The following is an 8,840-nucleotide window of genomic DNA, read 5'->3' on the forward strand; positions in this document are numbered from 1 at the left end:
ATAGACAGATTCCTTAGTTTAGCCTGGGGCTTTGCAAGGTTAAGCCCAGGTGTGATCAAAATGATAATTTCATCTTGGGTCCCACCCAGCTAGTTTAGCATCCTTATGTAACTGAGGCAGGCAGATCTCTGAATTCTTTTGCAATGTAAAAGGAAATATGTGCTTGCTGTCTCCTAAGAATTAATGGGCTGGAGTTACTGGATTCTGATTCATAGGATAACCAAAAGGGAACCTGGAATAAAGAACTGAATTAATATGTAAATAAAAAACTGGGCTTTTGGTCTGCATGAGATGAACTAGCAGAAAGCAATAGCAGTTCTTCTTTAGAATTTTTCTCTTGCAAATGCTGAGCTGTCTGGAAATCTCTGAAGGGCAAAAACAGCTCTTCAAGAATTTTTCTAACAAGATTTCTGACTTGGTCAGAAATCCCAAGAATTACTTAGAGAGCTGACACAGCTTTTTTGGAATTTTTCTAGCCTTCTCATTTTGATTGGAAAACCCAAGAATTGCTTTTAGAATTTTTTTCTAGTAGGATTTAGCAGCTTTTCTGACTTTTGTCAGAAAAGCCATGAGCTATCCAGAGAGCTTTTAGAATTTTTACTGTCTCAACCAGAGAATTTTTAGAATAGCAAAATGCTGTCTAGATCAGAGCAGAACACACACACACACACACACACACACACACACACACACACACACACGCACACACACACAAACAATGAGCACAATGAGAAAGAGAGGGAGAGGGAGACAGAGAAGGAGAGAGAGAGAGAGTGCGCACTCTGGAAAGCCAACTCAGCAGAACCTAAACCACCAGCTTGGACCCACGATTTGACTTTGAGTCATTTCTTTTCAACCTTCCCTGACACCCCTTCCTTCAGAATGCCTCTCCAAGCCAAGGCTGGTACTTGACAGGTGGCACCCTAACAGGGACTGAGACAGGATAGATAAGCATGGCACCAATTCATAGTGATACTGATGTGCTCGGTCGTACAAACCCTGCAAACTTTCCCATTGTCTTATTTTCAAGCATAAAATAAGAGCATCATGTCTGGGAAAGAGTTCAGTGGTTAAAGCGCCTGTTTTGAAACCCCAAGGACTAGAATTTGGATCTCAGAGTCCAGACAAATACTAGGTGGGCATGGTAAATCACCTACATTTCCAGTACTCAGAGGTCAGAGACAAGCAATTCCTGATCAAACCAGCTAGAGAGATTAACCAAATATGGGAGTTCTGGATTCAATGGAGCAGCTCTGTAAGTGTGAATAAAGTGGACCATGGTCAAAGAAATCTGTCCATCAAATGTTAGCTTTGGGCATGGATTCTCAAATGCACACAAATACATGCACACCTTCACACTCATGAACTCTCACCAATATGCCCACCTGCTAACACTACATATACTTCCAATAAAAAAATATGACTTCAGTAAATTAAAGAAAAATGATTTGTGTTAATAATATGGCTCAGTGGGTAAAGGTACTTGCTGCCAAAGTTGATGACCTGAGTTTGATCAGAAATACCTACACATACAAAGAGAGATTTGACTCCCACAAGCAGGCTTGCATGAACATACACAAACTGAAAATAAGTACAACATAATAAAAATAGTAAAACAAAATTGTATTACTTCATGGGATGCTGGCTGCAAAGGAAAAGTTATCAGATAAACATTGTCAAGATGGGAGTGAAAGTGATTGCTCCATGAATGGAAACTGACTTGAAATCATTCATGCAAGCTTGCAAAACATTGAATGTCCACAGATCTTGTGTCAAAAAATGATTATTCATATCTGTGTGCATATGAAAACCTAGGCTGATAGCTTACTAGCATGAATGGAGCAAATGTGCCCACACAGAAATGAAACTTACTACCTTAGCTTCATTACAAACCCACACATCACATGGATTACACAACAATTGGCTTTCCATTGCAAACATACTAATGTCTCTAGAAAAAGGTGTAGGTGTTTGGTCCTGCTTCTCCCTGCCAGTCTCATGTTCTCAGAAGAAAGACTCAAACTCAAATATATTTACAAATAACTTGGCCATATAACTAGACCCTTCTTTGACTAGATCATAACTCATTATAACCCATTTGCTCTAATCTGCATTCTAATCCAATGTGCTCATGTACCATGTGTCCATCTTGTCACATGTTCCCAGGTGAATCTCCCAAGCCTGGCTCTATCCCAGAATTCTTTCTGCCTCTCAAATGTCCCACCTTCTATTCTACAATTTCCTATAGGCCATAGGCTTTTTAATTGACAGGTGATGCATCCATACAATACACAATGTATTTTCTCTACAAAAAGAGAGTTATAATGTCCATATTGGATGGATAACTGTGCTTCTCCCTCCAACTTCAGTCCTGTCTTCATTCATTTCACTGTCTATGAGCAGTGTAGGCTGAGCCATCATCATAGGCACAGCAGGTTCCTAATGTCAAGTGACGATGCCATCCCTCAAAGTGTTCAGGTTAAGTGGGAGAAGAGAAAGCAATAGTGTAACCAGACAACATAACAAGATGCATTTTATTTAAATTGCTAAATGAACATTAAGAGATTGACAGAAAGACAGAGTTCTCAAAATAGAAGCAGAGCTTTGATAGAGGCTTAAAATCCATCCAGGTGAGCAAAGGACTGAAAATTTCATGTACTCAGAGATCTGCTTAGCCCTTCAGTCTTCCTCCTTCCAGTTCCAAGTGTACCATGCCTGTGCTCGAATGACACTTTGCAATGCTCACAGCTACACTACAGCTGTTAATATCTCTTGATTTACTTCATCCATCATGCATGTTGCAATTTCTTGATGCTTTCTTTCAAATCTCAGTACTCAATAACCTACTTCAAAAGAAAGTTTGTACTTGTCACTTTAATAGTCTAATATTGTGGTGGCGCAGATCTTCCTGGTTTCAGCCGCCGTGGAGAGCTCGTAGGCAGCACCCCACGAGCAAACTTGAGCCTAGGGACCAGAGGTAAGACCAACTTTTCTGCTGCAAGAGACCTGCCTGGTGAACTCAGGACATACAGAGGCAAAATTCCTCTAGGACGGGGCACTTCCTGTGTTTACGGGGAGTCCCAAACCCGCGGAACCCAGCCCGCAGCAGCTCTCTGCTCCCAAACCCCATGGGAGAGAGACCTCACTGCCTGGTCAGGTGGGCACTCCTGAGGCTGCAGAGCAGAAGAGACCACCAACACTGCCCACCCCTGCCCACATCCCTGGCCCAAGAGGAAACTGTATACGGCCTCTGGGTTCCCGTGGGGGAGGGCCCAGGAGCGGCAGGACCCCTGTGCCTGAGACACCGCCAGAACCTGAAGGGACAGACCAGATAAACAGTTCTCTGCACCCAAATACCTTGGGAGGGAGAGCTAAACCTACAGAGAGGCAGACACGCCTGGGAAACCAGAAGAGATTGCACTCTGCACACATCTCTGATGCCAGAGGAAAACACCAACTGCCATCTGGAACCCTGGTGCACGGGGGCTCCCGGAAACGGCAGCACAGATCTTCCTGGTTGCTGCCACCACAGAGAACTCGTAGGCAGCACCCCACGAGCAAACTTGAGCCTCGGGACCACAGGTAAGACCAACTTTTCTGCTGCAAGTGACCTGCCTGGTGAACACAAGACACAGGCCCACAGGAACAGCTGAAGGCCTGTAGAGAGGAAAAACTACACGCCCGAAAGCAGAACACTCTGTCCCCATAACTGGCTGAAAGAAAACAGGAAAACAGGTCTACAGCACTCCTGACACACAGGCTTATAGGACAGTCTAGCCACTGTCAGAAATAGCAGAACAAAGTAACACTAGAGACAACCTGATGGTGAGAATCAAGCGCAGGAACGCAAGCAACAGAAACCAAGACTACATGGCATCATCAGACCCCAATTCTTCCACCAAAGCAAACACTGAATATCCAAACACACCAGAAAAGCAAGATCTAGTTTCAAAATCATATTTGATCATGATGCTGGAGGACTTCAAGAAAGACGTGAAGAACTCCCTTAGAGAACAAGTAGAAGCCTACAGAGAGGAAGTGAAAAATCCCTGAAAGAATTCTAGGAAATCATAAATAAACAAGTAGAAGCCCATAGAGAGGAGTCACAAAAATCCCTGAAAGAATTCCAGGAAAACACAATAAATCAGTTGAAGGAATTAAAAATGGAAATAGAAGCACTCAAGAAAGAACACATGGAAACAACCCTGGACATAGAAAACCAAAAGAAGAGACAAGGAGCTGTAGATACGAGCTTCACCAACAGAATACAAGAGATGGAAGAGAGAATCTCAGGAGCAGAAGATTCCATAGAAATCATTGACTCAACTGTCAAAGATAATGTAAACCAGAAAAAGCTACTGGTCCAAAACATACAGGAAATCCAGGACTCAATGAGAAGATCAAACCTAGGATAATAGTTATAGAAGAGAGTGAAGACTCCAAGCTCAAAGGACCAGTAAATATCTTCAACAAAATCATAGAAGAAAACTTCCCTAACCTAAAAAAAGAGATACCCATAGGCATACAAGAAGCCTACAGAACTCCAAATAGATTGGACCAGAAAAGAAACACCTCCTGTCACATAATAGTCAAAACACCAAACACACAAAATAAAGAAAGAATATTAAAAGCAGTAAGAGAAAAAGGTCAAGTAACATATAAAGGCAGACCTATCAGAATCACACCAGACTTTTCGCCAGAAACTATGAAAGCCAGAAGATCCTGGACAGATGTCATACAGACCCTAAGAGAACACAAATGCCACCCCAGGTTACTGTATCCTGCAAAACTCTCAATTAACATAAATGGAGAAACCAAGATATTCCATGACAAAACCAAATTTACACAATATCTTTCTACAAATCCAGATTACAAAAGATAATAAATGGTAAAGCCCAACATAAAGAGGCAAGCTATACCCTAGAAGAAACAAGAAACTAATCGTCTTGGCAACAAAACAAAGAGAAGAAAAGCACACAAACATAACCTCACATCCAAATATGAATATAACAGGAAGCAATAATCACTATTCCTTAATATCTCTCAACATCAATGGCCTCAACTCCCCAATAAAACGACATAGATTAACAAACTGGATATGCAACGAGGACCCTGCATTCTGCTGCCTACAGGAAACACACCTCAAAGACAAAGACAGACACTACCTCAGAGTGAAAGGCTGGAAAACAACTTTCCAAGCAAATGGTCAGAAGAAGCAAGCTGGAGTAGCCATTCTAATATCAAATAAAATCAATTTTCAAATAAAAGTCATCAAAAAAGATAAGGAAGGACACTTCATTTTCATCAAAGGAAAAATCTACCAAGATGAACTCTCAATCCTAAATAACTATGCCCCAAATACAAGGGCACCTACATACGTAAAAGAAACCTTACTAAAGCTCAAAACGTACATTGCACCTCACACAATAATAGTAGGAGACTTCAACACCCCACTCTCATCAATGGACAGATCATGGAAACAGAAATTAAACAGAGACATAGACAGACTAAGAGAAGTCATGAGCCAAATGGACTTAACAGATATTTATAGAACATTCTACCCTAAAGCAAAAGGATATACCTTCTTCTCAGCTCCTCATGTTACTTTCTCAAAATTGACCATATAATTGGTCAAAAAACGGGCCTCAACAGGTACAGAAAGATAGAAATAATCCCATGCATGCTATCGGACCACCACGGCCTAAAACTGGTCTTCAATAACAATAAGGGAAGAATGCCCACATATACATGGAAATTGAACAATGCTCTACTCAATGATAACCTGGTCAAGGAAGAAATAAAGAAAGAAATTAAAGACTTTTTAGAATTTAATGAAAATGAAGGTACAACATACCCAAACTTATGGGACACAATGAAAGCTGTGCTAAGAGGAAAACTCATAGCGCTGAATGCCTGCAGAAAGAAACAGGAAAGAGCATATGTCAGCAGCTTGACAGCACACCTAAAAGCTCTAGAACAGAAAGAAGCAAATACACCCAGGAGGAGTAAAAGGCAGGAAATAATCAAAATCAGAGCTGAAATCAACCAAGTAGAAACAAAAAGGATGATAGAAAGAATCAACAGAACCAAAAGTTGGTTCTTTGAGAAAATCAACAAGATACATAAACCCTTAGCCAGACTAATGAGAGGACACAGAGAGTGTATCCAAATTAACAAAATCAGAAATGAAAAGGGAGACATAACTACAGATTCAGAGGAAATTCAAAAAAATCATCAGATCTTACTATAAAAGCCTTTATTCAACAAAACTTGAAAATCTGCAGGAAATGGACAATTTCCTAGACAGATACCAGGTACCAAAGTTAAATCAGGAACAGATAAACCAGTTAAAGAACCCCATAACTCCTAAGGAAATAGAAGCAGTCATTAAAGGTCTCCCAACCAAAAGGAGCCAAGGTCCAGACGAGTTTAGTGCAGAATTCTATCAGACCTTCATAGAAGACCTCATACCAATACTATCCAAACTATTCCACAAAATTGAAACAGATGGAGCACTACCGAATTCCTTCTGTGAAGCCACAATTACTCTTATACCTAAACCACACAAAGATCCAACAAAGAAAGAGAACTTCAGACCAATTTCCCTTATGAATATCGATGCAAAAATACTCAATAAAATTCTGGCAAACCGAATCCAAGAGCACATCAAAACAATCATCCACCATGATCAAGTAGGCTTCATCCCAGGCATGCAGGGATGGTTTAATATACAGAAAACCATCAACGTGATCCATTATATAAACAAACTGAAAGAACAAAACCACATGGTCATTTCATTAGATGCTGAGAAAGAATTTGACAAAATTCAACACCCCTTCATGATAAAAGTCCTGGAAAGAATAGGAATTCAAGGCCCATACCTAAACATAGAAAAAGCCATATACAGCAAACCAGTTGCTAACATTAAACTAAATGGAGAGAAACTTGAAGCAATCCCACTAAAATCAGGGACTAGACAAGGCTGCCCACTCTCTCCCTACTTATTCAATATAGTTCTTGAACTTCTAGCCAGAGCAATCAGATAACAAAAGGAGGTCAAGGGGGTACAGATCGGAAAAGAAGAAGTCAAAATATCACTTTTTGCAGATGATATGATAGTATATTTAAGTGATCCCAAAAGTTCCACCAGAGAACTAATAAAACTGATAGACAACTTCAGCAAAGTGGCTGGGTATAAAACTCAAATAAATCAGTAGCCTTCCTCTACACAAAAGAGAAACAAGCCGAGAAAGAAATTAGGGAAACGACACCCTTCATAATAGACCCAAATAATATAAAGTACCTCGGTGTGACTTTAGCCAAGCAAGTAAAAGATCTGTACAATAAGAACTTCAAGACTCTGAAGAAAGAAATTGAAGAAGACCTCAGAAGATGGAAAGATCTCCCATGCTCATGGATTGGCAGGATTAATATAGTAAAAGTGGCCATTTTACCAAAAGCGATCTACAGATTCAATGCAATCCCCATCAAAATACCAATCCAATTCTTCAAAGAGTTAGACAGAACAATTTGCAAATTCATCTGGAATAACCAAAAACCCAGGATAGCTAAAATTATCCTCAACAATAAAAGGACTTCAGGGGGAATCACTATCCCTGAACTCAAGCAGTATTGCAGAGCAATAGTGATAAAAACTGCATGATATTGGTACAGAGACAGACAGGTAGACCAATGGAACAGAATTGAAGACCCAGAAATGAACCCACACACCTATGGGCACTTGATTTTTGACAAAGGAGCCAAAACCATCCAATGGAAAAAAGATAGCATTTTCAGCAAATGGTGCTGGTTCTACTGGAGGTCAACATGTAGAAGAATGCAGAGCGATCCATGCTTATCACCCTGTACAAAGCTTAAGTCCAAGTGGATCAAGGACCTCCACATCAAACCAGATACACTCAAACTAATAGAAGAAAAACAAGGGCAGCATCTCGAACACATGGGCACTGGAAAAAATTTCCTGAACAAAACACCAATGGCTTATGCTCTAAGATCAAGAATCAACAAATGGGATCTCATAAAACTGCAAAGCTTCTGTAAGGCAAAGGACACTGTGGTTAGGACAAAACGGCAACCAACAGATTGGGAAAAGATCTTTACCAATCCTACAACTGATAGAGGCCTTATATCCAAAATATACAAAGAACTCAAGACGTTAGACCGCAGGGAGACAAATAACCCTATTAAAAATGGGGTTCAGAGCTAAACAAAGAATTCACAGCTGAGGAATGCCGAATGGCTGAGAAACACCTAAAGAAATGTTCAACATCTTTAGTCATAAGGGAAATGCAAATCAAAACAACCCTGAGATTTCACCTCACACCAGTGAGAATGGCTAAGATCAAAAACTCAGGTGACAGCAGATGCTGGCGAGGATGTGGAGAAAGAGGAACACTCCTCCATTGTTGGTGGGATTGCAGACTGGTACAACCATTCTGGAAATCAGTCTGGAGGTTCCTCAGAAAATTGGACATTGAACTGCCTGAGGATCCAGCTATACCTCTCTTGGGCATATACCCAAAAGATGCCCCAACATATAAGAAAGACACGTGCTCCACTATGTTCATCGCAGCCTTATTTATAATAGCCAGAAGCTGGAAAGAACCCAGATGCCCTTCAACAGAGGAATGGATACAGAAAATGTGGTACATCTACACAATGGAATATTACTCAGCTATCAAAAACAATGACCTTATGAAATTCGTAGGCAAATGGTCGGAACTGGAAAATATCATCCTGAGTGAGGTAACCCAATCACAGAAAGACACACATGGTATGCACTCATTGATAAGTGGCTATTAGCCCCAATGCTTGAAATA

The 8,840-nt window shown here is 40.6% G+C and overlaps 1 non-coding gene across 1 annotated transcript; it reads left to right on the forward strand.

Annotated features, from left to right (window-relative positions):
* Positions 1-373: 373 nt before the first annotated feature.
* Positions 374-432, forward strand: LOC120094433 (U7 small nuclear RNA). The gene has a single exon (XR_005488748.1). It is a non-coding gene; the product is annotated as a U7 small nuclear RNA (small nuclear RNA).
* The last annotated feature ends 8,408 nt before the right edge of the window (positions 433-8,840 follow it).

The sequence above is a fragment of the Rattus norvegicus genome, chromosome 8 (assembly GCF_036323735.1).
Source record: "Rattus norvegicus strain BN/NHsdMcwi chromosome 8, GRCr8, whole genome shotgun sequence".
Classification (NCBI taxonomy): domain Eukaryota; kingdom Metazoa; phylum Chordata; class Mammalia; order Rodentia; family Muridae; genus Rattus; species Rattus norvegicus.